Source organism: Callithrix jacchus, chromosome 9 (assembly GCF_049354715.1).
Source record: "Callithrix jacchus isolate 240 chromosome 9, calJac240_pri, whole genome shotgun sequence".
Taxonomy (NCBI): domain Eukaryota; kingdom Metazoa; phylum Chordata; class Mammalia; order Primates; family Cebidae; genus Callithrix; species Callithrix jacchus.
The window spans coordinates 75,173,411-75,196,650 of NC_133510.1; the positions used below are offsets into that span (position 1 = coordinate 75,173,411).

Sequence of the window (23,240 nt, forward strand, 5' to 3'; positions counted from 1 at the left end):
TGTTTTACACTCACTAGCCACTTAATAGAGTTAAAATAGGGTCAAAGTCTGCTGTCATCTTTAGTGTAAGTTAAATTGCCTATGTTGGAATTTCTATGTACTTCTTTTTTTCATATGAGATGGAGTCTTGCTCTGTTGCCAGGCTGGAGTACGGTGGCGCGATCTTGGCTCTCTGCAACCTCCGTCTCCTGGGTTCAAGTGATTCTCCTGCCTCAGCCTCCAGAGTAGCTGGGACTGCAGGCGCACACCACCACATCCAGCTAATTTTTGTATTTTTAGTAGGGATGGGTTTTCACCATGTTGGCAGGATGGTCTTGATCTCTTGACCTCATAATCCGCCTGCCTTAGCCTCACAAAGTGCTGGGATTACAGTGTGTGAGCCACTGCGCCCGGCCTCTATATACTTTTTCTTGATCTAATAATGTTTTAAGTGTTTTAAAACATGACTGTTATTTTTATACAAAAGATATTTGTATTTAATAACTGAAGATGAAACTGATTCATTAGTAGTCCTTGGTGTGGTAAGTTAGATATTTGGTTTTGCACTCAGGTTATGACTATCTCAATGATTAGTAATTAGTACTGCATATTAATGCTATAATATGTAAAGATCTAGATTGTATTAAGAGAAAATCTCTTTTCAAGTCACTGGTTAATTGCATTGGCTCAAAAAGGGGGTTTTTATGATGTTTTATAAAAATAAGTGGAAGTACAGAACCATGAAATACGTATTTCTTGGCTCCGTTGTCAAAAATGAGTTAAGTCTTTTAATTTCAGATGTTCTAATGGTACCCCATTATGGTTTAAATTGTATTTCTCTAACGACTAATTATATAAACTTTTTTGTGTGTGCTTATTTCTCCTCATATGTCTTTCTTGGTGAAGGGTCAGTTTAAATTCTTTGCCATTTTTAGAATTTTTATTGTTTGTTTTATCATTGAGTTTTGAAGTTTCTTTTCTGTATTCTAAATACAGGTTCTTTATTGGATATATGACTTGCTATGACTTGCAAGTATTTTTTCCAAGTTGCAGTCTATGTTTTAGCTTCACAGCAATGTCTTTCTAAAAGCCAAAAGTTTTAATTTTAATAAAATCTACTTTACTATATATTTCTTTAACTAGTAGAGCTATTGTTGTTATAGCTAAGAAATATTTTGATAGCTTAATGTCATGTTTTTACTTTTGTTTTTAATTCTAGAAATATTTTAGTTTTATATTTAGATTTATGATCAATTTTGAGTTAACTTTTGTACTGATGTGAGGTCTGGATCAATTCTTTTCCTCTTCTCTTGTCTCCTTTCACTTATTCCTTCTTTTCTTTTGTCCTCTCTTTCCTTCCTTCCTCTGTTCCTTCCTTCTTCTTCTGTTCCTTCTTTCTTTTTTCTTTTCTTTTCTTTCTCCTTCCTTCCTTCCTTTCTTCATGATTGTTCAAAAGCCATATCTTGAAAAGTCTATATGTTTCTCCATTACGTTGTCTTTGCATATTTACTGAAGATCAGTGAACTATATATGTGTGGGTCTATTTCTGGCTATTTTATTCTGTTCTATTGAAATATTTGTCTCTCTTGGCTCTAGTACTACACAGTCTTGATTACTGTAGCTTTACAGTAAATTCTGAAATAACGTCCTGTTAGTCCTCTAACTTTGTTCTTTTTTTTTTTTTTTAAGTTTCTTTGGTCTTTTGCGTATGAGTTTAAGAATGACTTCGTAAACTTCTACAAGAATTATACTGGAATTGCAGGAAATATGTATTGTGTTTAAAAAACAATTTGGGAGAGTTGACATCTTAGCAATATTGACTGATGCATGAATACAGTATGTCTCTCCCTTCCTTTAGGTACTCTTTTCTATCAATGATCTAGTTTTTAGTGAGAACATTTTTCATGTTACGTTTTTCAGATTTACCTCCAAGTATTTCACATTTCCAGACTATTATGAAGAGTATCATTTTAAAATTTAATTTCTAATTTTTGTGTTGCTGTACACAGAATACAATTCATTTTTGCATATTTATCTGGTACAATGTTAAATAGAACTGGTGAGAGCAAAAGTTTATGCTATTCCTAATTTTAAAAGCAATACCAAAGGAGGGACTCAAGATGGCACGGTGAGAACAACCCAGGATTGAAGCTCTCAGTGAATGTGCAGAGGGTGAGTCAGGGCCGCATTTCCAGATGGATCTTTGTTGCCCACAGAACGGGGAAATTCCCAGGTATAAAAGAGACGCAGGATGCCAGGCAGAGGTTTTGGCTGGTGCAGCCGGCGGCCGGCGCTGTAGTGCAGCAGTGCTCCACAGCGCTCCGCACAAAGCACACTGGTCTGGGTGCCCTGTTGAACCAGCAATCTGAGACTTGAGAGGGCAGATTGGAATATCTACCTGACCGAACAGGACATGGACAGTGAGCCAGGCCAGGAGATTCCAGGGAAACAGCGTTTGGGGTAGTGCAGTGGGACAAACAAAACGGCGATTCCAAATGCTCTGGTTGGAGAGTTTCACTGCAGGCACAGCTGAACCCAGGACGGTGCAGCTCCGTGGGGGAGGGGCATCAGCCATTATTGAGGCAACCTGCCCCTACTGAGGTACACGCCCACTGCTGATGCAGCCTGCTGTTGCCAAGGCAACCCATCACAACAGAGAGACTCTGCCGCAGGGCATAGCCCATGGCAGCAGGGTGGAGACTGCAGCAGCAGGGCAGAGCCTGCAGCAACAGGGCAAACCTCACACCAGCAGGGCAGAGCCTCAGCAGGCAAATAGTGACTAGACTGTCTCCTAGCTGGGCAGGACAGCACAACGGACACTCACAAAGAAAGCCCAAACCCCTGAGACAGAGCATCTGAGAAAAAAAGTTTTTTTTTTAAAAGAGTTCTGCTGCAGCAGAATTAAATGTACCAGCCTGACAGCCCTGAATGAACAACAGAGCTCACAGCTCAGCACTTGAGCTCCTATAAAATACAGACTCTTTCCTCAAGCAGCTCCCTGACCCCTCTATATCCAAAAGACTGACATTTGGCAGGCATCATTCTCAGACAAATATAGCAGAAAAAGAAACTGGTAGCATCCCTCACTGTTCCGCAGCTGCTATAGGTGCACCCCAGACAAGCAGGGACTGGAGTGGACCTCAGCAATCATACAGTAGAGGGGCTAGACTGGTAGAAGAAAAATCAAGTAACAGAAATACTTCATCATTAACAAACAGGGCGTCCACTCAGAGACCCAATCAAAAAGTCAGCAACTACTCAAACGACAGGTGGATAAATCCACAAAGATGGGAAGAAACCAGCGCAAAAAGGAGGACAACACCTGAAACCAGAACACCTCACCTCCTAGAAAAGGCAAAAACTCCTCACCAGCAAGGGAACAAAGGAGAATGACTGTGATGAAATGACGGAATTAGACTTCAGAAGGTGGATAATGAGAAACTTTTGTGAGCTAAAAGAACATGTTTTAAATCAATGCAAAGAAACTAAGAACCTTGAAAAAAGGTTTGAAAAAAGATTCAAGGAAATGATAACAAGAATGGATAACTTAGAGAGGAATATGAATGAATTAAAGGGGCTGAAAAACAAAACACAAGAACTTCACGAAGCATGCACAAGTTTCAACAGCCGAATTGACCAAGCAGAAGAAAGAATATCAGAAGTCGAAGATAAACTCAATGAAATAACATGAGAGACCAAAATCAGAAAAAAAGTGCAAAAAGGAATGAAAAAAGTCTCCAAAAAATGTGGGACTATGTGAAGAGACCTAACCTACATTTGATAGGCATACCAGAATGTGACGAGGAGAATGAATCCAAGGTGGAAAATACTCTTCAGGAGATTGTCCAGGAAAATTTTCCCCACCTAGCAAGACAGACCAACACTCAAATGCAGGAAATAGAACACCACAAAGATATTCCACAAGAAGAGAAACCCCAAGGCACATAATCGTCAGATTCATCAAGGTTGAAATAAAGGAGAAAATACTAAGGGCAGCCAAAGAGAAAGGTCAGGTCACCAACAAAGGGAAGCCCATCAGACTCACAGCAGATCTCTTGGCAGAAACACTACAAGCCAGAAGAGACTGGGGGCCAATATTCAACATCCTTAAAGAAAAGAACTTTCAACCCAGAATTTCAAATCCAGCCAAACTGAGCTTCAGAAGTGAAGGAAAAATAAAATCCTTTGCGAACAAGCAAGTACTCAGAGAGTTTGTCACCACCAGGCCTGCTGTATAAGAGCTCCTGAAAGAGGCACTACACATAGAAAGGAACAACCAGTACCAGCCATTCCAAAATCACACTAAATACTAAAGAGCATCAACATAATGAAGAATCTACAACAACTAACGGGAAAATCAGCCAGCTAGCATCAAAATGACAGTATCAAATTCACACATAACAATATTAACCATAAATGTAAATGGGCTAAATGCACCAATCAAAAGACACAGACTGGCAAATTGGATAAAAATCCAAAACCCATCAGTGTGCTGTATCCAGGAAACCCATCTCACATGCAAGGATACACAAAGTCTCAAAATAAAGGGATGGAGGAAGATTTACCAAGCAAATGGAGAACCAAAAAAAAAAAAAGCAGAAGTTGCAATTCTCATCTCTCATAAAACAGACTTTAAAGAAACAAGGATCAAAAGACACAAAGAAGGTCATTACATAATGGTAAAAGGATCGATACAACAAGAAGAGCTAACGACCCTAAACATATATGGACCCAATACAGGAGCACCCAGATACATAATGCAAGTTCTTAATGACATACAAAGAGACTTAGATTCCCACACAATAATATTGGGAGACTTTAACACTCCACTGTCAATATTAGACAGATCAACCGGACAGAAAATCAACAAGGATATCCAGGGCTTGAACTCAGACCTGGAACAAGCAAACCTGATAGACATTTACAGAACTCTCCACCCCAAATCCACAGAATATACATTCTTCTCAGCACCACATCACACCTACTCTAAAATTGACCACATAATTGGAAGTAAGGCACTCCTCAGCTAATGCAAAACAACTGACATAATAACAGTCTCTCAGACCATAGTGCAATCAAGTTAGAACTCAGAATTCAGAAACCAACCCAGAACCAAACAACTTCATGGAAATTGAACAACTGGCTCTTGAATGTTGACTGGTAAACAACAAAATGAAGGCAGAAATAAAGAAGTTCTTTGAAACCAAGGAGAACGAAGACACAACATGCCAGAATCTCTGGGACACATTTAAAGCAGTCTCTAGAGGAAAATATATAGCAATAAGTGCCCATATGAGGAGAATGGAGAGATCCAAAATTGACACCCTATCATCAAAATTGAAATAGCTAGAGGACCAAGATCAAAAAAACTCAAAACCCAGCAGAAGACAAGAAATTACTAATATCAGAGCTGAATTGAAGGAGATAGAGACACGAAAAACCCTTCAAAAGTCAATAAATCCAAGAGCTGTTTTTATGAAAAGATCAACAAAATAGACAGACCACTAGCCAGATTGATTAAAAAAAAAAGAGAGAACAACCAAATAGATTCAATAAAAAATGATAAAGGGGAAATCACCACAGATTCACGGAAATTCAAACCATCATCAGAGAATATTACAAACAACTCTATGCACATAAACTAGTAAACCTGAAAGAAATAGATAAATTCCTAGACTCCTGTGTCCTCCCAAGCCTAAACCAGGAGGAAGCTGAAACTATGAATAGACCAATAACAAGGTCAGAAGTCGAGGCAACAATTAAGAGCCTACCACACAAAAAAAAATCCCAGGTCCAGATGGATTCACAGCTGAAATCTAACAGACACACAAAGAGGAGCTGGAACCATTTCTTCTGAAACTATTCCAAATAATCCAATAAGAGGGAATCCTTCCCAAATCATTTTATGAGACCAATATCATCCTGATACGAAACCTGGCAGAGACCCAACAAGAAAAAAAAAAACTTCAGGACAATATCCATGATGAACATAGATGCAAAAATCTTCAATAAAATATTGGAAAGCCGATAGCAACAGCAAATCAAAAAACTTATCCATCATGATCAAGTAGGATTCATCCCGGGGATGCAAGGCTGGTTCAACATAAGGAAGTTTATAAACGTAATTCACCACATAAACAGAACCAAAAACAAAAACCACATGATTATCTCAATTGATGCAGAGAAGGCATTCGACAAAATTCAAAAGCCCTTTATGCTAAAAATCCTCAATAAACTCGGTATCGACGGAATGTATCTCAAAGTAATAAAAGCTATTTATGACAAACAAACAGCCAATATCATAATGAATGGGCAAAAACTGGAAGCATTTTCTTTGAAATCCAGCACTAGACAGGATGCCCTCTTTCACCACTCCTATTCAATATAGTACTGGAAGTTCTAGCCAGAGCAATCAGGCAAGAAAAAGAAATAAAGGATATTCAAATAGGAAAGGTGGAAGCCAAATTGTCTCTATTTGCCGATGACATGATAGTATACCTAGAAGACCCCATTGCCTCAGCCCAAAAACTCCTGAAATTGATAAGCAACTGCAGCAAAGTCTCAGGTTATAAAATCAATGTGCAAAAATCAAAAGCATTCCTATACACCAATCACAGACTTAAAGAAAGCCAAATCAAGAACGAACTGCCATTCACAATTCCTACAAAAAGAATAAAATACCTAGGAATACAACTCACAAGGAACATAAGGGACCTCTTCAAGGAAAATTACAAACCTTTGCTCAATGAAATAAGAGAGGACACAAACAAATGGAAAAACATTCCATGTTCATGGTTAGGAAGAATTAATATCGTGAAAATGGCTATACTGCCCAAAGTAATTTAAAGAATCAACGCTATCCCCATCAAGCTACCATTGACTTTCTTCACAGAACTGGAAAAAACCACCATGAACTTCATATGGAACCAAAAGAGCCCGCATAGCCAAGACAATTCTAAGCAAAAAGAACACAGTGGGGGGCATCACACTACCGGATTTCAAACTATACCACAAGGCTACAGTTATCAAAACAGGATTATACTGGTACCAAAACAGAGATATAGACCAATGGAACAGAACAGAGGCATCAGAGGCAACACAATAAATCTAGAACCATACAATATTTGATAAACCTGACAAAAACAAGCAATGGGGAAAGGATTCCATGTTTAATAAATGGTGTTAAGAGAACTGGCTAGCCATGTGCAGAAAGCAGCAACTGGACCCCTTCCTGACACCTTACACTAAAATTAACTCCAGATGGATTAAAGACTTAAACATAAGACCTGGCACCATAAAAACCCTAGAAGGAAATCTAGACAAAACCATTCAGGACATAGGAGTAGGCAAGGACTTCATGAACAAAGCACCAAAAGCATTGGCAACAAAAGCCAAAATAGACAAATGGGACCTAATGAAACTCTACAGCTTCTGCACGGCAAAAGAAACAGTCATTAGAGTGAATCGTCAACCAACAGAATGGGAAAAAGTTTTTGCAGTTTACCCATCTGACAAAGGGCTAATATCCAGAATTTACAAAGAACTCAAACAGATTTACAGGGAAAAAACAAGCCCATTCAAAAATGGGTAAAGAATATGAACAGACACTTTACAAAAGAAGACATATATGAGGCCAACAATCATATGAAAAAAAGCTCATCATCACTGGTCATCAGAGAGATGCAAATCCAAAACTACATTGAGATACCATCTCACGCCAGTTAGAATGGTGATCATTAAAAAATCTGGAGACAACAGATGCTGGAGAGGATGTGGAGAAAAAGGAACACTTTGACACTGTTGGTGGGAGTGTAAATTAGTTCAACCATTGTGGAAGACAGTGTGGCGATTTCTCAAGGCCTTAGAAATAGAAATTCCATTTGACCCAGCAATCCCATTACTGGGTATATATCCAAAGGACTATAAATCATTCTACTATAAGGACACATGCACACGAATGTTCATTGCAGCACTGTTTACAATAGCAAATACCTGGAATCAACCCAAATGCCCATTGATGATAGACTGGATTGGGAAAATGTGGCACATATACACCATGGAATATTATGCAGCAATCAGAAATGATGAGTTCGTGTCATTTGTAGGGACATGGGTGAATCTGGAGAACATCATTCTCAGCAAACTGACGCAAAAACAGAAAATGAAATACCGCATATTCTCACTCATAGGCGGGTGATGAAAAATGAGAACACATGGGCACAGGGAGGGGAGTACTAAACCCTGGCGTCTATTGGGGGGAAAAGGGGAGGGCCAGCAGGGGGTGGGGGAGCTGGGGAGAAATGCCAAATGTGGGTGAAAAGGAGAAAGGAAGAAAAACACACTGCCATGTGTGTACCTATGCAACTGTTTTGCATGTTCTGCACATGTAAACTAAACCTAAAATGCAATAAAAAAATTAAGAAAAAAGAAAAAAGAAATAAAGCTTTTCTAAGAAAAAAAAAAAAAGTAATACCTTCAGTTTTTATCCATTAGGTATGATGTCTCTAAATATTTATAAACACCATTTATCAGGTTGGACATGTTGCATGCTATATCTACATTGCTAAAAGTTTTAGTCAGAAATATATGTTGACTCAATTCAATGCTTTTTTCTAGCATCTGTCAACATGGTTCTATATCTATATCTATTTGTTAATGCGGTAAATTATAATTTTTTTAAATGTTAGACCATCTTTGCAGAGACAAATAGCATTTAGTCATAATATATTAAACTTTTTAAAAAATAAGTTGTTAGATTTAATTTGCTAAAAATATATTTAGAAATTTTGCATCTGTGCTCATGAGGGATATTAACATGTAGTTTTCTTTTTTGTAATGTCTTTCATCTTGTTGTCACTATAAAAATAGCATCATATAATGGAAACTGTTATCCTTTTCAACTTTCTGGGAGAATTTGTATAAAATTTCTTTATTATATTGCATTTTAGGTTTTGGGGTACATGTGCAGAACATGCAAGATAGTTGCATAGGTACACACATGGCAGTGTGTTTTGCTGCCTTCCTCCCCTTCACCCACATTTGGCATTTCTCCCCATGCTATCCCTCCCCAGCTCCCCGGCCCCCCTGCTGTCCCTCCCCTATTCCCCCCAATAGACACCAGTGTGTAGTACTTTCTTCCCTGTGTCCATGTGTTCTCATTTTTCATCACCTGCCTGTGAGTGAGAATATGTGGTATTTCATTTTCTGTCCTTATGTCAGTTTGCTGAGAATGATGTTCTCCAGATTCATTCATGTCCCTACAAAGGACATAAACTCATCATTTTTGATTGCTGCATAATATTCCATGGTGTATATGTGACACATATCCCAATCCAGTCTATCATCAATGGGCATTCGGGTTGGTTCCAGGTCTTTGCTATTGTAAACAGTTCTGCAATGAACATTCATGTGCATGTGTCCTTATAGTAGAACGATTTATAGACCTTTGGATATATATATATATATACCAAGTAATGAGATTGCTGGGTCAAATGGAATTTCTATTTCTAAGGCCTTGAGGAATTGCCACACTGTCTTCCACAATGGTTGAACTAATGGACACTCCCACCAACAGTGTAAAAGTGTTCCTATTCCTCCACATCCTCTCCAGCATCTGTTGCCTCCAGAATTTTTAATGATCGCCATTCTACCTGGCAGGAGATGCTATCTCAGTGTGGTTTTGATTTGCATTTCTCTAATGACCAGTGATGATGAGCATTTTTTCATATGTTTATTGGCCTCATATATGTCTTCTTTTGTAAAGTGTCTGTTCATATCCTTTGCCCATTTTTGAATGGGCTTTTTTAAATTTTTTTCTGTAAATCTGTTTGAGTTCTTTGTAAATTCTGGATATCAGCCCTTTGTCAGATGGGTAAACTGCAAAAACTTTTTCCCATTCTGTTGGTTGACGATTCACTCTAATGACTGTTTTTTTTGCCATGCAGAAGCTGTGGAGTTTCATTAGGTCCCATTTGTCTATTTTGGCTTTTGTTGCCAATGCTTTTGGTGTTTTGTTCATGAAGTCCTTGCCTACTCCTATGTCCTGAATGGTTTTGCCTAGATTTCCTTCTAGGGTTTTTATGGTGCCAGGTCTTATATTTAAGTCTTTAATCCATCTGGAGTTAATTTTAGTGTAAGGTGTTAGGAAGGAATCCAGTTTCTGCTTTCTTCACATGGCTAGCCAGTTTTCCCAACATTGTTTATTAAACAGGGAATCCTTTCCCCGTTGCTTGTTTTTGTCAGGTTTATCAAAGATTGTATGGTTGTAGATATGTTGTGTTGCCTCTGGTGCCTCTGTTCTGTTCCCTTGGTCTATATCTCTGTTTTGGTACCAGTACCATGCTGTTTTGGTTTCTGTACAATTGTAGTATAGTTTGAAGTCTGGTAGTATGATGCCCCTGTTGTGTGCTTTTTGCTTAGAATTGACTTGGCTATGTGGGTTCTCTTTTGGTTTCATATGAAGTTCATGGTGGTTTTTTCCAGTTCTGTGAAGAAAGTCAATGGTAGCTTGATGGGGATAGCGTTGAGTCTGTAAATTGCTTTGGGCAGTATAGCCATTTTCACGATATTGATCCTTCCTAACCATGAACGTGGAATGTTTCTCCATATGTTTCTGTCCTCTCTTATTTCATTGAGCAATGGTTTGTAGTTTTCCTTGAAGAGGTCCCTTATGTTCCTTGTAAGTTGTATTCCTAGGTATTTTATTCTTTTTGTAGGAATTGTGAATGGCAGTTCGTTCTTGATTTGGCTTTCTTTAAGTCTGTTATTGGTGTATAGGAATGTTTGTGATTTTTGCACATTGATTTTATAACCTGAGACTTTGCTGAAGTTGCTTATCAGTTTCAGGAGTTTTTGGGCTGAGGAAATGGGGTCCTCTAGATATACTATCATGTCATCGGCAAATAGAGACAATTTGGCTTCCACCTTTCCTATTTGAATACCCTTTATTTCTTTTTCTTGCCTGATTGCTCTGGCTAGAACTTCCAGTACTATATTGAATAGGAGTGGTGAAAGAGGGCATCCTTGTCTAGTGCTGGATTTCAAAGGGAATGCTTCCAGTTTTTGCTTATTCATTATGATATTGGCTGTTTGTTTGTCATAAATAGCTTTTATTACTTTGAGATACATTCCATCAATATCGAGTTTATTGAGGGTTTTTAGCATAAAGGGCTGTTGAATTTTGTCAAAGGCCTTCTCTGCATCAATTGAGATAATCATGTGGTTTTTGTTTTTGGTTCTGTTTATGTGGTGAGTCACGTTTCTAGACTTGCATATCTTGAACCAGCCTTGCATCCCTGGGATGAATCCTACTTGATCATAATGGATAAGTTTTTTGATGTGTTGCTGCAATTGGCCTGCCAGTATTTTATTGAAGATTTTTGCATCTATGTTCATCCTGGATATTGGCCTGAAGTTTTCTTTTTTTGTTGAGTTTCTGCCAGGTTTTGGTATCAGGATGATGTTAGTCTCATAAAATGATTTGGGAAGAATTCCCTCTTTTTGGATTATTTGGAATAGTTTCAGAAGGAATGGTACCAGCTCCTCTTTATGTGTCTGGTAGAATTCAGCTGTGAATCCATCTGGACCTGGGCTTCTTTTGTGTGGTAGGCTCTTAATTGCTGCCTCAACTTCAGTCCTTGTTATTGGTCTATTCATAGTTTCAGCTGCCTCCTGGTTTAGGTTTGGCAGGATACAGGTGTCCAGGAATTTATCCAGTTCTTCCAGGTTTACTAGTTTATGTGCATAGAGTTGTTTGTAATATTCTCTGATGATGGTTTGAATTTCTGTGCAATCTGTGGTGATTTCCCCTTTATTATTTTTTATTGTATCTATTTGATTTTTCTCTCTTTTGTTTTTTATTAGTCTGGCTAGTGGTCTGTCTATTTTGTTGATCTTTTCAAAAAAACCAGCTCTTGGATTTATTGATTTTTTGAAGCGTTTTTCGTGTCTCTGTCTCCTTCAGTTTAGCTCTGATCTTAGTTATTTCTTGTCTTCTGCTAGGTTTTGAGTTTTTTTGATCTTGCTCCTCTAGCTCTTTCAATTTTGATGATAGGGTGTTAATTTTGGATCTCTCCACTCTTTTCATATGGGCACTTATTGCTATATATTTTCCTTTGGAGACTGCTTTAACCTACCAGAGATTCTGGTATGTTGTTTCTTCATTCTCATTGGTTTCGAAGAGCTTTTTTATTTCTGCCTTCATTTCAATGTTTATCCAATCAACATTCAAGAGCCAGTTTTTCAGTTTCCACGAAGCTGTGCGGTTCTGAGTTAGTTCCTGAATTCTGAGTTCTAACTTGATTGCACTATGGTCGGAGAGACTGTTTGTTATTATGTCAGTTGTTTTGCATTTGCTGAGGAGTGCTTTGCTTCCAATTATATCATCAATTTTAGAGTAGGTGTCCTATGGTGCTGAGAAGAATGTATATTCTGTGGATTTGGGGTGGAGAGTTCTGTAAGTGTCTATTAGGTTTGTTCATTCCAGGTCTGAGTTCAAGCCCTGGATATCCTTGTTAATTTTCTGTCCGGTTGATTTGTCTAATATTGACAGTGGAGTGTTAAAGTCTTTCACTATTATTGTGTGGGAATCTAAGTCTCTTTGTAAGTCGTTAAGAACTTACCTTATATATCTGGGTGCTTCTGTACTGTGTCCATATATATTTAGGATTGTTAGCTCTTCTTATTGTATCAATCCTCTTCTCATTATATAATGACCTTCTTTGTCTCTTTTGATCCTTGTTTCTTTAAAGTCTGTTTTATGAGAGATGAGAATTGCAACTTCTGCTTTTTTTTGGTTCTCCATTTGCTTGGTAAATCTTCCTCCATCCCTTTATTTTGAGCCTTTGTGTATCCTTGCATGTGAGATGGGTTTCCTGGATACAGCACACTGATGTTTTTGGATTTTTATCCAATTTGCCAGTCTGTGTCTTTTGATTGGTGCATTTAGCCCATTTACATTTATGGTTAACATTGTTATGTGTGAATTTGGTACTGTCATTTTGATGCTAGCTGTCTGTTTTGCCCGTTAGTTGATGCAGGTTCTTCATTTCGTTGATGCTCTTTAGCATTTGGGATGTTTTTTGAATGGCTGGTACTGGTTGTTCCTTTCTATGTGTAGTGCCTCTTTCAGGAGCTCTTATACAGCAGGCCTGGTGGTGACAAAATCTCTGAGTACTTGCTTGTTTGCAAAGGATTTTATTTTTCCTTCACTTCTGAAGCTCAGTTTGGCTGGATTTGAAATTCTGGGTTGAAAGTTCTTTTCTTTAAGGATGTTGAATATTGGCCCCCACTCTCTTCTGGCTTGTAGAGTTTCTGCTGAGAGATCTGCTGTGGGTCTGATGGGCTTCCCTTTGTGGGTGACCCAATCTTTCTCTTTGGCTGCCCTTAGTATTTTCTCCTAGATTTCAACCCTGGTGAATCTGACGATTACGTGCCTTGGGGTTGCTCTTCTTGTGAAATATATTTGTGGTATTCCCTGTATTTCCTGGACTTGAATATTGGCCTGCCTTACTAGGTTGGGGAAATTTTCCTGGATAATATCCTGAAAAGTATTTTCCAGCTTGGATTCATTCTCTTCGTCACATTCTGGTACACCTATCAAACGTAGCTTAGGTCTCTTCACATAGTCCCACATTTTTTGGAGGCTTTTTTTATTCCTTTTTGCACTTTTTTTCTGATTTTGGTTTCTCATGTTATTTCATTGAGTTTATCTTCGACTTCTGATATTCTTTCTTCTTCTTGGTCAATTCAGCTGTTGAAACTTGTGCATGCTTCGTGAAGTTCTCGTGTTGTGTTTTTTAACTCCTTCAATTTATTCATATTCCTCTCTAAGTTGTCCATTCTTGTTGTCATTTCCTCGAATCTTTTTTCAAATCTTTTTTTAAGGTTCTTAGTTTCTTTGCATTGATTTAGAACATGATCTTTTAGCTCATGGAAGTTTCTCATTACCCACCTTCTGAAGTCTGATTCTATAATTTTGTCACACTCATTCTCTGTCCAGCTTTGTTCTCTTGCTGGTGAGGAGTTTTTGTACTTTCTAGTAGGCGAGGTGTTCTGGTTTCGGGTGTTTTCCTCCTTTTTGACCTGGTTTCTTCCCATCTTTGTGGGTTTATCCACTTGTCATCTGAGTAGTTGCTCAGTTTTCGACTGGGTCTCTGAGTGGACACCCAGCTTTTTGATGATGAAGTATATCTGTTACTTAGTTTTCCTTCTAAAATTCTAGTCCCTCTGCTGTACGACTGCCGAGGTCCACTCCAGGCCCTGCTTGTCTGGGGTACACCTGTAGCAGCTGTGGAACGGTGAGGGATGCTACCAGTTTCTTCTTCTGCTATGTTTGTCCCAGAATGATGCCCGCCAAATGTCAGTCTGATCAGTCCTTTTTGAGGTGACTCTTTGGATGTACAGGGGTCAGGGAGCAGCTTGAGGAGATGGTCTGTACTTTATAGGAGCTTAAGTGCTGAGCTGTGAGCTCTGTTGTTCATTCAGGGCTGTTAGGCTGATAAGTTTAAGTCTGCTGCAGCAGAACTCATAAAACCCCTTTTTTTCCTCAGATACTCTGTCTCAGGGCTTTAGGGCTTTCTTTATGAGTATACGTTGTACTGTCCTGCCAAGCTAGGACGCAGTCTAGTCACTATTTGCCTGCTGAGGTTCTGCCCTGCTACCGTGGGGTCCACTCTCTTACCATGGGTTCCACCCTGCTGCCCTGGGCTCCTCCCTGCTGCTGTGGGCTCCACCCTGTTGCCATGGGCTCTGCCTTGCTGCCGAGTGTAATTCCCTGTAGTCCTGTTTTTATGGGTGTGGTTAAAACTGCTGTGGTGATGCTGGCCTGCCTCTGTATTGGCGGAGTCTCTCTGTTATGGTGGGTTGTCTCGGCAATGGCAGCCTGCGTCAGCAATGGGAGTGTACCTCAATAGGGGTGGAATGCCTCGGTAATGGCGAATGCCCCTCTCCCACCGAGCTGCACTGTCCTGGGTTAAACTGTGCCTGCAGTGAATCTCTCAACCCCGAGCATTTCAAATCGCCATTTTGTTTGTCCCTGTGGAGGTGGGACCCTCCGAGCCTGATCACCTGGCTCCCTTCCTCAGAGCCCCCCTTTTTTTTTAAGTTGAACGGTTGACTCTCTCCCAGGTGTTTCATCGCCTGCTGATAGGGCACCGGGATCTGTGTGATTTCCTGTGCAGTGACCCACTGCACCGGCTCAAATGTTGCTTCCTGGGAATCTCCTGGTCTGGCTTACTGTCCAAGTCCCATTTAATCAGATGTATATGCTAATCTGCCAATCCACATCTCAGATTGCCAGTTTAACAGGGCACCCAGATCAGTGTGTCTTGTGTGGCGTGCCGCTGTGCTGCAACACTGGCTGAAATGGCTGCGCCAGCCAAAACAGCTGTGCTGGCATCCCATGTCTCTTGTACACCTGGGAATTTCCCTGTTCTGTTGGCAACAAAGATCCATCTGGAAATGCAGCTTGCACTCACCCTCTGCACCTTCACTGAGCTGAAATCCTGAGTTGCTCCTACCATGCCATCTTCTTTTTCCCTCCAAGTCTGTATAAAATTTCTATAGTCTTTTTTGAATGTTTGTTAAGTTTACCTGTACAACAGCAGGGACCTGAAATATTCTTCTTCGAAGGTTTTCACTAATAATTTAATTTTGTTAATATATGTTGAATTCTTTATTTATTTTAATGTGGGCATTGGTAGTTTATTTCTTTCATAAGGACTTTGCCCATTTCATCTAAAATGTTTAGTTTATTGGCAAAAAGTTTTACAGGATCTTTATTATCCCTTTAACAACTATAGCATCTCTAATCATATAACCTCTTTTATTTCAGATAATGGTAATTTGTGTATTATTCCTTTTTTCCTGATTTGTCTAGCTGGACCTTTATAAATTTTATTGATCTCAAAAATAACCTTTCTTGTAATTGATTTTCTCTCTTGTTTTCTATTTCATAGATTTTCTTTCTAATCAACATTTCCTTTTTCTACCTACTTTGAATTCAAATTCTTCTTCTTTTTTCTAGTTTTGTAAGGTAGAAGCTGAGGTCGTTAACTTGAGACCCTTCTTCTATTCTATTTTAAGCATTTATTCTGTAAATTTTCTCCTAAGTGTACCACCTAGGAAATCTTCCAAATTTTGGTTTGTTGAAGTTTCATTTTACTTTAAGGTACTTTTCCATTTCATTTGTTATTGCCCCATGCCTTATTCTGGGTGTGTTATTTATATTCCAAATACTTGAATATTTTTTTCAGAAAATTTTCTGTTATTCATTGCTTATTTAATTTTATTGTGGTCAGTGAATATACTCTGTGTGACTTGAATATTCTTAGATTTATTATGGTTTATTTTATGGAACAGAAGTTGATATGTGTTGATAAATGTACTGTATCCACTTCAAAAGAATATGTATTCCACTAGTGTTAGCTGGAGTGTTCATAAATGCCAATTAGTTGAGGTTGGTTGATAGAGTTGTTCAAGTATTCTGTATCCTTATTGATTTTCTGTCCACTTGTTCATCAGGCTTTCTTAATGGGCCTTCATTGTGTAGATTCACTCACATAGTACCATATCAAACATCTAAAACTATGGAGAAAAATAGTGACCTAGTTAACTGCTGGCATAGCTGAAAAATAGTTTTCAAATGTGAATATAAAGAAATGAGGATCAAAACATTTAGGCTGAAATTTCAGGGTCTTCATTTTTATAATCTCAGCATCAGGGCTTGATATACATTCAGTTTCTTAGCTTTGCTCGTTGATTTGGCTTCTTTCTATAAAAAAACTAGTTTGTGTATAATGGATAATAACCAATTACTTTGTAAGTGGAACAAAGGTAAATTATGTTGGGTTTTGTAGGGTAAACCACATCATTGTGGGATGTATGGCAGGTGATGTAGATGATCATGGAGACATAAATAATAAATGCTAACATTTATTACATGGATACTCTGTACTAGTGACTGAACTAACATTTTTATATTTATTATGTAATTTAATTCTTATAATCATCTGAGGGGTTGCTATAATCATAATTCTCATTTTAAAGAAAAGCATGTTGAGTTATGGTAAATTCAAGAAATATGTATCCCAGAAATTCAGGTTCCAGAGCCCATATTCTTAATTATTATCATATTTGGTTAACAAGCTTGGCTGGAACACTTATTCCAAAATTATTTGATAAGCCCCTGCTTATGTTCTAGGCACTGTGTGCTGAGTGCAAGAGATACAGCTATCAATAATACACAAAGGAGCGACATCATATAAATAAACCAGTGCAATAACATATGAGTGTTATCCAGCAATATTTCCATATTAAATGTTGACTCCTACCTGAAATCATCTTAAGCAATTTAGTCAATTTTGTTGACTAAATAACAGGTAACTTTGATACGTAATATTAACTTTTAGAATGGTTAAATTAGATATTTATAACATCATCAGAACTTTCGTTTCTTCAGTTTTTTGGATCTGTTTCTCTCTATCTAACTTGATTTCTAGATGATCCTTACGATGGTCTAAGACTTATCTCATATGAGCCTTCATCTTGTGATCCTAATGAGCTCAGAGAAAGAGTACATTGACTTCCCTCCAAAGGAATCTGTATCTATTTCCCCAAAGGGCTATGATTTGTTCTATTTAGGAAATAGATTATCACTGGCCAATCCCTGTGTCCATAGGGATGGTGTATTCTGACTGGTCAGTTTTGGTCATGAGCTCATCCTCTGTGATGTGAGAAAAAAGTCACATAACTGTTAGGCTCCCTGGGATCACTCAAGTAGAGGAGGAATAATTTCTGAAAGAAGTAATGAATGCCGCCTCAGAATCTAAGGAGTTATGATAGAAATATGTACAAGATACAGTCACAAGATAGGGGAGTGGAGGGGAACTGTGAAAAAACAAGACAAGTGTTCTTTAGAGGAAGCTCAGAAAAGGAACACAGTGGTGATTAAGTGGAACATCGAAGAGTTCAATATGATCATAGCAGAATGTGCATTTTGAATAGAGGCAGGCTGGAAGAATAAGCTGGATAAGAACTTGGAAGACATTTCCTTTCACACTAAGAAGTTTGTATTTATTGATTTATTTATTTAGAAAGAGTCTTACTCTGTCACCCAGGCTGGAGTGCTGTGGCTCAATTTTGGCTCACTGCAGTCTCTGCCTCCCTGATTCAAGTGATTCTTCTCTCTCAGCCTCCCAAGTAGCTGGGACTACAGGCACGTGCCATCACACCTAGCTAATTTTTATATTTTTAGTAGAGAAGGGGTTTCACCATATCGGCCAGGCTGGTCTCGAACTCCTGACCTCCTGACCCACCTGCCTTGGTATCCCAAAGTGCTGGAATTACAGGCCTGATTCACCGTGCCTGGCCAGAAGTTTGTGTTTTATCAAACAGGTCAAACAGAACAAAGAAGTGTTTAAAGCAGAGGAGTAACATTATTAAAATTGCATTTGAAAAAGAATATTCCTGTAGATGTCATAGAGATGAAGTTAATATTGATAGATTTGGATAATTCAGTAAAGATTGTAGAGACTGGAGTTGCTATTCTGTATTCTTCTCCCTAAAGATCTCTGTACTAGTCAACATTAACCTCTGCCAACAATCAACCCCTCATTGCGTCAGTGCTTTGCTAGCTTATCATCTCTTGTAATTATTTCCTTAATTATTCTAATTATTCCCAATTATGTTTTTTTCTTATTCTTCCTGAATAGTAATTTGAATACACTTTAAATAACTTTTTTTTATAAAGAAATGTATTATAGGGGTATAGAAGATTATAAAAAAATAAAGGTTAGTAATCAACAGACCAGCTACTAATTTGGGGTTGAATTTAAGAGCTGACTGCCTTTGAATAAATACTTAACAATGTCCAACATGGATAGTCCCAAGACCATTATTAAAAGAAAAGAAAAACTCATAAAATTGCAACCTTTTTTAGAATGGGAAGAGAAAACTACTCTATTTTAAAATAATTAGATTGGGGGAAGTAACAAGTTTTCCATTTTAATAGTAGATTGAAAATGAGAATGCTTTTATTCTTAAAGTGCAATGGAAACAGGAAAATATTGTCCATGGACAGGAAGGACTAGGATAGATGGATTGAGACAGTCTCTTTGTTCTAAAAGCACAAAGGAAATAACAATCAATGACCCAATAACCTAGATGATGAAAGTGAGTGAATGCTCATTAAATTTACATGTGATGCCAAGGTGGAGAGGGTTGCTACAAGCTTGGAAAAGAAAAACGGACTTCAGCAAATATAAAGAGTATCCTTTACAAGCAAGAATACTTTTAAGCAATTCTTACTTCATGGTTAGTATATTTGCACACCAAACAAAATTACATAGAATAAAAGGTAAGAGAATTAGCAAGTGAAAAACTCTTCAAAGGATCATTGTGGACACACATTTTTAAAAAAAGTAATGATGGTAGAAATTTAACTTGCTGTGCTTTGCCGATATATTCCACATCCAAAGGATCCTTGTATGACCAACAGAAGTCAACGTGAAATTTCTATCATCTTTAGAAATAAATAGAAAAGGCCAATCATCCATTTGTATCTGTCATTCCTTGTAATACCTGGATCCCCATCCACAACATCATGCCAGTAGGGTGATGATTAATGCACACACAGAGCACCAATAATTCTACACACAGTATGCCTTATTTCTGCAGAAAATAAAAAAAGATAATGCCTATATTCAAGAATACAACCAAGCCAGGCACGGTGTCTGATGCCTGTAATCTCATCACTTTGAGAGGCTGAGGTGGGAGGACTGCTTGAGTCTAGGAGTTCAACACAAATCTTGTCAACATAGTGAGACCCTGTCTCTACAAAGCATTTAAAACATTTTTAAAAATTATCTAGGCATTGTGGTGCATGTATCTAGTTCCAGTTATTCAGAAAGCTGAGGGAGGAGGATTACTTGGGTCCAGGAGTTAGAGGCTACAGTGAGCTAATAATCATTCTCCTGCACTCCAGCCTAGATGAGAGAACACAATCCTATTTAAAAAGAAAAAAAGAAAGAAAGAAAGAAAGAAAGAAAGAAAGAAAGAAAGAAAGAAAGGAAAAGAATGCAACCCAATAGAAGACATAAAATACATGAAATAAAAATAGTAATTTTTTATATTACTATTTAATAGTACTACTAAAGCATATCTATAATTTAATGAGCACTTACTATGTACAATTTTGTTTGTAAAATGCTTTGCATGTATTATCCCATTTACTCCCTGCAGAAAACTTGGAATGCAGGCATTTTTAACTAATTTTACCGATGAGGAAACTGACACTGAGGTAGTGAAATGATTGCCACAGCATCAGATATTTAGCAAATAAACATTTCAGAATTTGATGTCAGATATATATAAGTTTAAATCCTGAGTTTTTATCTACAAAGCATTTACAAATAAATACGTTTCAAGGCAAGTTATGATATGGAACATCTCAGTGGATGGCAACTCCAAGCTCCCAGGTCACCCTTGATTCTTTTATCCAGAGACAAGGATATCTTGTCTCTGCCGTCAAAATAGTTCCAGAATCTAACGTCTTCTCAGTCCCATCACTGTTGCCAGCAGATAAGGTTTGAATCTGTGTCCGCAACCAAATATCATGTCAAATTGTAATCCTCAATGTTGGAGAAGGGGCCTGGTGGGAGGTGATTGGATCATGGGGACAGATTTCCCCATTGCTGTTCTCCTGATAGTGAGTTAGTTCTCATGAGATCTGGCAGTTTAAATATGTATACTACCACTTCCTACTGTCTTCTTCCTCTTGCTCCATCCTTATAAGATGTGCCTCCTTCCTCTTTACCTTCCACCATGATTGTAAGTTTCCTGAGACCTTCCAACCCATGCCTCCTGTACAGCCTGCAAAACTGTGAGCCAATTAAACCTCTTTTCTTTATAAACTACCCAGTTTCCTTTACAGCAATGTGAGAACTAATACAGAAAACTGACACCACGAGTGGGGCATTGCTATAAAGATACCTGAAAAAGTGGAAGCAACTTTGGAACTGGATAATGGGCAGAGTTTGAAACATATTAGAGGGCTCAGAAGACAAAAAGATGTGAGAAAGTTTGAAACTTCCTAGAGACTTTTTGAATGGTTTTGACCAAAATGCTGATATGAACAGAGATGGCCAAGCTGTTGAAGTCTGAGATGGAGATGAGAAAATTATTGGAAATTTTGAACTTGAGTGTGATGGTTTATGTTATCTAGTGGAAGAAATTTCTAAGCAACAAGGCATTCAAGATGTAGCTGGGCTGTTTCTAACACTGTATGCTCATATGTTTGAGCAAAGAGATGATCTGAAACTGTCTGACACTGGAGCGGAAATTTAAGAGGGAAGCAGAGTGTAAAAGTTTGGAAAATTCACAGCCTGGCCATGTGATAGAAAAGAAAAACCCATTTTCTGGGGAAAAATTCAAGTGGGTTGCAGAAATTTGCATAAGAAGAGCTGAATGTTAACAGCCAAGACAATGGGAAAAATGCCTTAAAAGCATTTAAGAGATTTTTTGTAGCAGCTCCTAGCATCACAGGCCTGGAGACCTAGGAGGGACACATGGTTTCATGGGCCAGGGCCACAGCCCTGCTGCTCTGTGCAGCCTTGGGACATGGTATTCTGTGGTGTGGCTACCCCAGCTCCAGCCATGGCTAAAAGGGGCCAAGATATAGCTTAGGTCATAGCTTCAGAGGGTGTAAGCCATAAGCCTTGGTTGCTTCCATGTGGTGTTAAGCCTATGGATGCACAGAGGGCAAGAATTGAGGCTTGGAAGCCTACACCTAGATTTCAGGGGATGTGTTAAAATGCCTGGATGTCCAGGTGGAAATCTGCTGCAGGAGCAGAGTCCTCATAGAGAATCTCTACGAGGGCATTGTGGAGGGGAAATATGGGGCTGGAGCCACCACAGTCCCCTCTGGGATACAGCTGAGTGAGGCTATGAGAAGAGGGCCACTATCCTCCAGATCCTAGAATTATAGATCTTCTAACAGCTTGCATGTGCCCCTAGAAAGCCACAAGCACTCAATGTCAGCCCTTGAGAGCAGCTGTGGGACCTGACCCCTGCAAAGCTACAGGGGCAGAGTTGCCTAAGGCCTTGCGAGTCCACCCCTTGCGTTATTGTGACCTGGATGTGAGACACGGAGATTCTGAAGGTTTTCTGAAGCTTAAAGATGGAGGATATTCTGAAACTTTAAGATGTAATCACTGCCCTGCTGGGTTTCATACTTACATGGGGCCTGCAGTCCCTTTGCTTTGGCCAATTTCTCCCTTTTGGGATGGGAGTATTTACCCAATGCCTGTACCCCAATTATATATTGAAAGTAACTAACTTGTTTTGATTTTATAGACTTATAGGTAGAAGGGGTTTACCTTTTCTCAGATGAGACCTCAGATTGTGGACTTTTGGGTTAATGCTGGAATGATTAAGACTTTGTGGGACTGTTGGGAAAACAAGATTGTATTTTGCAATGTGAGAAGGACATGAAATCTCATTTTGAATTGCAATCCCTAGTGTTGAAGGAGGGGCCTGGTGGGAGGTGACTGAATCATGGGGGTGGATTTCCCCTTGCTGTTCTCATGATAGTGAGTGAGTTCTCATGAGATCTGGCTGTTTAAATGTGTGTAGCACCTCCCACTGCTCTCTTCTTTTTTTCTGCTCCAGCCATGTAAGGTGGCCTCCTTCCTCTTTGCCTTCCATTATGAGTGTAAGTTTCCTGAGGCCTCCACAGCCATGCTTCCTGTACAGCCTATGGAACTGTGAGATAATTAAACCTCTTTTCTTTAAATTTTCTAAATTGCCCAGTCTCAAGTAGTTCTTTATAGCAATTCGACAACTGACTAATATACCACCCCAGTCTGAATCAGCACTGTTTTGCCACAATCATTTTCTACAATGTCTCTCTGCTTTTAATCCTGTTCCCCTGCAGCCTATTTTTACCAATAATTTGGTAATGTTTATAAAACCTGTGTCACATTGTGCCAGTTCTTTACTAGAAACCCTATAATAAGCCCCCTGCCCCTGCAAAATAATAATAAAAGATACCATCTTGAAAGTGACCCACAAAAGCCCTTCCTGATCTCAGCTCATTCTGTTCTCCCCAGGTACCTATAAACCCCTTACCCTTATTTTATTTCTTATCTGAATTCTTCTCTGTTACTCTCCCCTCACTCACGGTGCCACTGTTCTACCAGCTCCCTTGTTTTCCCTGAAATCTACCAAACTCCCTCCCTCATGAAGGCCTTTGAATTGGCCTTCTC

General features: G+C 38.7%; 1 protein-coding gene across 1 annotated transcript in view; it reads left to right on the plus strand.

The window, feature by feature from the left end:
* The window catches only part of TRHDE (thyrotropin releasing hormone degrading enzyme), a 422,303-nt gene that overhangs the window by 238,543 nt on the left and 160,520 nt on the right, over positions 1 to 23,240 (plus strand). The gene's annotated exons all lie outside the window — the stretch shown is intronic.